The sequence below is a fragment of the Tenrec ecaudatus genome, chromosome 3 (genome assembly GCF_050624435.1).
Source record: "Tenrec ecaudatus isolate mTenEca1 chromosome 3, mTenEca1.hap1, whole genome shotgun sequence".
Taxonomy (NCBI): Eukaryota; Metazoa; Chordata; class Mammalia; order Afrosoricida; family Tenrecidae; genus Tenrec; species Tenrec ecaudatus.
In genome coordinates, this window is record NC_134532.1 from 15,981,016 (window position 1) to 15,988,357 (window position 7,342).

Here is a 7,342-nt window from a genome sequence, read left to right on the forward strand (position 1 = left end):
GGGCTGGCCTTGCCCCCCATAGATGTCCTTCTCCAGGGAATGGTCTCTCCTGACAAAATGTGGGAACAAAAGTCTGACAAGTCATAGAGGCCAGTCCCACAGCTGAGAGAATGCTAGTGGTCATCATGTTCAGCTAGTCTGCCTTCCATGAGCTGCAAATGTGAAAAACCTTACAGTGGCCCATTCAAGGCCTGGTGTGTAAGTCCTAGAATCCTAACACAGTTTAACAGGCAAATGCATTGAAGTTCAGTCGACTTATAAGAAAATTGGAACCTAAATACATTTTCCCAATCAGCAAAAAGAAGGACATGCTATTATGATACTGCCCATATTGTGCTCTTTTGTCAGTATATCCTATGAGCTCAGTGTGTATTGATGTGTGTATTCAGTATTTTTGGAGGGGAGCAGTCCATAATAATTACATGACAGTAGCTTTGTGTCTCAGAGTGGGACGATTTTAAGGATATCTTTTTTTTTTGAAGGAAGTTTTTATTAAGGATATCTATATTCTATTGTTGCCTTTTACTCTTGCCCTCTTGCCCTTTTCAATAGCTTGGCCTATCTCCACAAAGGTACAAAATACACAAGAGGGCAACTGTAGAGTGACTGAAAAGTAGGCGAGTAACATAGAAACACTTCAGAAAATTTCATAATTCCCCAAATAATCATCTCTTTCAGTAGGTAATATGCCAGCTTTTGATGACGTAGAATTTTCCAAGAGGATACCATGAATCCAGGCCTTTGGTTGCTACTTTGCTAGTTCACACCTGCAGCTCTCCAGTGGGTAAGGAGAGGCTAAAGGGAAAAACAACAAATTCTGCAGTGTTTCCTACTTGTTATCTTGCTTTCACCCTGTGCTTCATGTTTTGATAAATATTCTGGTTGGTCCTGTGCAAGGTGGTGAATTTCTATCCTCCCTCCAATAGAAGAGAGGATGTGAATGTGCAATAGAGGCTTTTATTTTGATCATTTGCCTGATTTAATTATGTGTTCTGACTGTTTTCTATTCTGCACCATACAGTGAGGACTAAGGTTGCAGTTGGTCACAGACAAACTGTACAGAGATAAACGCATAATGCTGGAAGCATGCAGTTGTTGGGATAGCATGTAATTAGTGAGGAAGTATGTCTAGTGCAGTGGTTCTCAACCTTCCTAATGCTGCAACCCTTTCATAGAGTTCTCATGTGTACTCACCCCCCAACCAAAAAATGATTTTCATTACTACTTCATTACTGTAATTTTGCTACTGTTAGGAATTGGGCGACACCTATGAAAAGGTCATTCGGCCCCCAAGGGGTGTCAACCCACAGGTTGAGAACCGCTGGTCTAGAAGGGATGAGGCTGGTAGCTAGACCCTGATGGTCAACCTTAGTAGAACAAGACCCCTGTGTCTAATCCCCATGTGAGGTCTCTGTTTCCCAGGACTGTCATCTTCATCCTCTCACATAGTGGAATGCATGGTACCTTGCTGAACCAGAGTCTATGGGTGTTTTAGGCACTGTGGCTGTTGAAGGGGTGGCTGTGGACTTCTAGGAAGAATGGCCATTGCTGGATCCTTTTCAGAGGAAACTCCATAGACATGTGATGATGGAATCTTTTAGAAACCTGGCCGCATCAGGTATGACTATTTTCATTAAAAAGGAAAATATATATGTGTGTGTATGGGGGGGGGGGACATAGTCATTGATGCTACTGTAGTAAGTCGGCTGAGTAATGGGAATACTTGTTACATAAACGAGTGTGTAATTTCCTGTCCGCAGTGTGCATGTCATGCTTCCCCCATGAATATAAAGCTCTTAGTGTTATACTAACTTCTTACATCAAGTGTGACCATGAGTCTACTAAGTTCTTTACATGTTTTAAATGTGAGTGTTGACATTTGGTGCAGAGAATATGTGTGTGTTGTGCCTTGTAAGTGTTCTGTGTTTTTTACAAGCTTAACAGGATACTTTTATTATAAATAGATTTACACCCACCCCAAATCCACAGCCCTGGAGAAACATAGGATTGGCTCGGTGTCAGGGAATTGTTGATCATCTTTTCAGACTTCCTGGTGATGTGCCTTTCTCCAAGAGCAGCTTGTCAGATACACCTTTTCGCCCTCATAGGACACCAATATGATGGAGACCTGCGTTAGGCTGGGTTGTCTAGAAAAATACAACTATAGACACTGACATGTGCATAACAAAGTGCTTCATATCAAGAAGTAAACTTTTATCAAGAGAACCCAGCCCAGCTCAACTGAAAGCTCATGGGTCCAATGCTAGCTGGAGCATCCATGGCTCAGGGTGTTCAAGTCCCCAAACTTCAATTTTTGGGTGAACATCAATCCTTTTTGCTGTCCAGCTTAATATACATGTGTGTATCATATACATATATGCGTGTCTATATATGTAAATCCATATATATTCACTCTAATATGTGCATAGAATTTTCTTGTTTTAGTTCATTAATTCATCAGTATATGAGGACCTTCAACACTAGAAAACTATAGGACTCTAAATCCATGACATCATCACAAAATGGGTGGAAGCATGTTTCCTGCTTTAGGGTTCTGATCTGAATAATTTTGCACTTCCTTTTCTGTAAGATAAATGCTGTAATTTTGATCATGCTGTATTTCTTAAATTAAAACATTGGGGCCTTGTAAAACTCTTATCACAATCCACACATCCATCCATTGTGTCAAGCACATTTGTACATTTGTTGGCATAGTCATTCTCAAAACATTTTCTTTCTACTTGAGCCCTTGCTATCAGCTTCTCATTTTTATTCCCCTCTATCCCTCATGAACCCTTGATAATTTGTAAATTATTATTATTTTTTCATGTCTTACACTGACTGATGTCTTCCTTCACACGCTTCTGATTTCCATCGCTCTGGGAGGGGGTTATATATAGATCATTGTGATCAGTTTCCTTTCTCCCACCATTTTCCCTTTACCCTCCTGATTAGCAATTATGGTTAGTGAGTTAAGTACCAAAAGTTATTACTGTGTGTTGAAATGTAGCCTACAGCATTTTAATATTTATTAGCTATGTACGGCATGTCGTTAATATTTTATGGATATGATAACTAAATTATGATTAGAGGAATTTGTATTTCTTTTTGGAAGTCTCTTCCTTTACAAATGTTAATCTCATTGCTGTAGTTAGAACATATAGTCAGTTTTTAATATCATTGGTAAAAGTGTACATTTATGTTTGTCTTTTTTCTGAGGTGGCATGATGTTTTTTCTCTCTCCTCTAAGTGTGACATTTTGACTTTTTCTTTTTTTAGGACTGTATATTAGCTTATTTACATACTGAGCTATATTATCTGTTTTATGTTACATTTGTAGATTTTTTTCTTAGCATGGAAAGCCTTTGATTTGTTTAGTATGTGTGATAGTCTGGGTACTTTAGAGAAACAAATCCTCAGAAACTCATGAATAAAAGAGAGTTTTATATAAATGGTAAGTGCACATCAAGAAAACATCCAAACCTAGTGCTGCCCAAGTTAATAAGCCCAATATGAACCCATGTGTTCATACCAATCCACAAAGTTCTCCTCCATCTCTCTCTCAAAACAGACACAGTGATGCCAACTGCAGAAGGAAAGCTGAATCAGTGGATGTGTAACCATCTCAGTGCTAGCAGGGGTCTCCACACGGGTGTTCCAGCACTCAGGGCTGCATTGGGGTAGATCCATTTGGCTTCTCCTCAGGGATAACTTGCAGGAAGTGAGCCTTGCTAGCTGAAGCAGGGAACTGGCTAAGGCACCTGCACCCTGGTCCCACCATTAGAAAGAAAGAGACACGAGAAAGGCGAGGCTCACCAGGCCATTTATCCTTCTGCCCTTCAATTAACCCCACATGTGTTTATCGGCCAGGTTTAGATATTAATTCTTTTTTTACATTAATTGGTATATTACAGTGCTTATTTTCTTATGGTAAGTCAACTAACTACTGTGGGACATATTTCAATTAATCATCATATATAATTATTTTAATGTGTTCCCTGACTCAATTACCAATATTTTAATGAACTTTTTCATGTTCTTGAACATCCATTATCACTATTGCTCTACAGTTTTCTTGAAGTATCATCTCATCTTGTTAACAGGTTATTACTGGTCTCATAGAAAATGTAAGTGTACTCTCATAACCATTGTAAGGTTTCACCCAATAACTTGAACTTAGACAAAAAACATAAATGTGTTTATTCATACTATGTGAATACTCTGCTGTCTAGTTGCCAGAGTCTTCAACTTTAATCTGTCTTACACTACCCTTGAAATTTCTCTGGAAGTTAATTTTGATTCAGTTTTTTATAGACCTTCTGAGCATCCTGAAACCCACTCAACTCTCATAGATCACTTGCTCTGACTAGATCCTCTAGATCCCTGCAGCTGCCTCCTCGGTGTAGAGTGATAAATGATTTACACTAATCTTGACAAATAGTCACGCACACCTGAGACTATGGATGGGACATCTTAGAACCCAAGCCAATAAGCTCTCTTCTACAATGTGTGTTGTTTTCCATTGGTCAACATTAACTAGAAAGCTTGGAATCCAGAATCTGGGCCAAGATGACACAATGATTGCTCAGTCATCTCTTTCCTGGATCCATCTAGTTCTTTTTTTTTTTTTTTTTTGGGGGGGTCTCACAGGTTTCTTTTATTTCCTTATCTTTGACTTGAACTTGTTCTTTTTTTTATTAACATTTTATTAGGGGCTCATACAACTCTTATCACAATCCATACATATACATACATCAATTGTATAAAGCACATCCATACATTCCCTGCCCCAATCATTCTCAAAGCATTTGCTCTCCACTTAAGCCCTTTGCATCACGTCCTCTTTTTTTTTCCCCTCCCTCCCCGCTCCCCCCTCCCTCATGTGCCCTTGGTAATTTATACATCGTTATTTTGTCATATCTTGCCCTATCTGGAGTCTCCCTTCTCCCCCTTCCCTGCCGTCCCTCTCCCAGGAAGGAGGTCACATGTGGGTCCTTGTAATCAGTTCCCCCTTTCCAACCCCCTTGCCCTCCACTCTCCCAGCATCGCCCCTCACACCCTTGGTCCTGAAGGTATCATCCACCCTAGATTCCCTGTGCCTCTAGCCCTCATATGTACCAGTGTACAACCTCTGCCCTATCCAGCCCTGCAAGGTAGAATTCGGATGATGGTAGTTGGGGGGAGGAAGCATCCAGGATCTGGGGGAAAGCTGTGTTCTTCATCGGTACTACCTCGCACCCTAATTGACCCATCTCCTCTCCTGAACCCCTCTGTGAGGGGATCTCCATTGGCCAACACTTGGGCCTTGGGTCTCCACTCTGCACTTCCCCCTTCATTCAATATGGTATATATATATATATATATACACATATACATACATATACACATATATACATATACATACACACACACACATATATATATACACACACATATATCTTTTTTTTTTTGCATGATGTCTTATACCTCGTCCCTTTGGCACCTCGTGATCGCACTGGCCAGTGTGCTTCTTCCATGTGGGCTTTTTTGCTTCTGAGCTAGATGGCCGCTTGTTCACCTTCAAGCCTTTAAGACCCCAGACACTATTTCTTTTGATAGCCGGGCACCATCAGCTTTCACCACATTTGCTTATGCACCCATTTGTCTTCAGCGATCCTATCATGGAGGTGTGCAGTCAATGATAAGATTTTTTTGTTCTTTGATGCCTGATAACTGATCCCTTCGGGACCACTCGATCACACAGGCTGGTGTGTTCTTCCATGTGGACTTTGTTGCTTCTGAGCTAGATGGCCGCTTGTTTATCTTCAAGCCTTTAAGACCCCAGTCACTATCTCTTTTGATAGCCGGGCACCATCAGCTTTCTTCACCACATTTACTTGTTCACCCACTTTGGCTCCAGCCGTTGTGTCGGGAGAGTGAGCATCATAGAGTTCCAATTAAATAAAAGAAAGTATTCATACATTGAGGGAGTGTTTGAGTAGAGGCCCAAGGTCCTTCCACCACCTTTATGCTTACCCTATAAATATAGACACATCGATCTATTTCCCCATCCTCCTATATATATTTGCATGTACATGTCTTTGTCTAGACCTTCATAAATGCACTTTGACTCCTAGCTCTTTGCTCCATCTCCCTTGACTTTCCTCCTGTCCTACTACCATGCTTCGTTGCCACCTGGGCTAGAGTATACCTCTTCTCTACGCAACCTTACCCTTGATCATTCCCCACCAGGCCTGCCATTCCCCCCTCTCTACCATTTGGGGTCCCATGTTGTTCACTTGTCCCTGTGTTTGTTAACCCCACTTCTTTACCCCCCCCTAACCCCCCACCCAAAGTCCCCCCTGAACTGTCGGTCCCATTGTTTTTCCTCCAGATAGTTCATCCAGCCTGTCCTATTCAGACAGCCCTGTGGAGACACTAACATGCACAAAAAGAAGACAGAGGAAAACAAAGCAACAGTATACAACCAGACAACAAAACAACAAAAACAAACCACTGACAAAGAACAAAACAGAACACTTCACAAGAGAAAAGCTTGTAGTTAGTTCAGGGATCGTTTGCTGGCCCTTAGGAGCATTTTCCAGTCCAGTCTGTTGGGGCACCACGCCCTGGCCCCAAAGTCCACTTTCAGCATTCCCTGGGGACCTTGCCACTCCATTCCCTTGCTGTTCTGCTGCTCTCCCCCAGTGCTTCGCCTTGGTGTGGTGAGATCAGGTCTGGTGCAATTCCCACACTGTGTCTCCTGTGCTGTCCCCTGTGTCGCCCTTAGTCACTGAGTGACACCATCTTGTTCTTTTAAGCTTCTGCCCTTACCTTTGCTCTGGGCATCACCTATTTACCTACTCCTTGACATTCCTTGACTGTAGGCTGCAGACTTTCCGAAAGGCTTTAAAATTAGACATCCGTAAACATAAGAGCTTAAGAGAGTAGTAAATAAGGATTCCCCTGACTTGTTTTTTTGTTTAGAATATCTTTGTCTTGCCCAACGTACCTCTAGGATGTCCTTTGGTGTCCCTCTGTCTCTTGTTGTCCACCTCTAAAGCAAGTTTCTCTACTTACTTCACTATTGTGCATAAATGGGCTACCCAACCATAGGTATCTCTTCACACACAATAGATATGTTGTAAAGAGTACCCAGGATGCAAGGGGATTGGAGCAGGACAAACTTGGGTTACACTTGGCTGGAGTGGCATACATGACCATGATTCAGCTTGATCACTTTAGCCAAATATGTCAAGGGTTATGGTCTGAGGTGCAGTAGTGACTGGTAAAGCAAATTCTTCATAAAATATTCTTCTTCAGTTAGATTGCTGGTGAAAAGAAGATATTTATCTTCAATGGA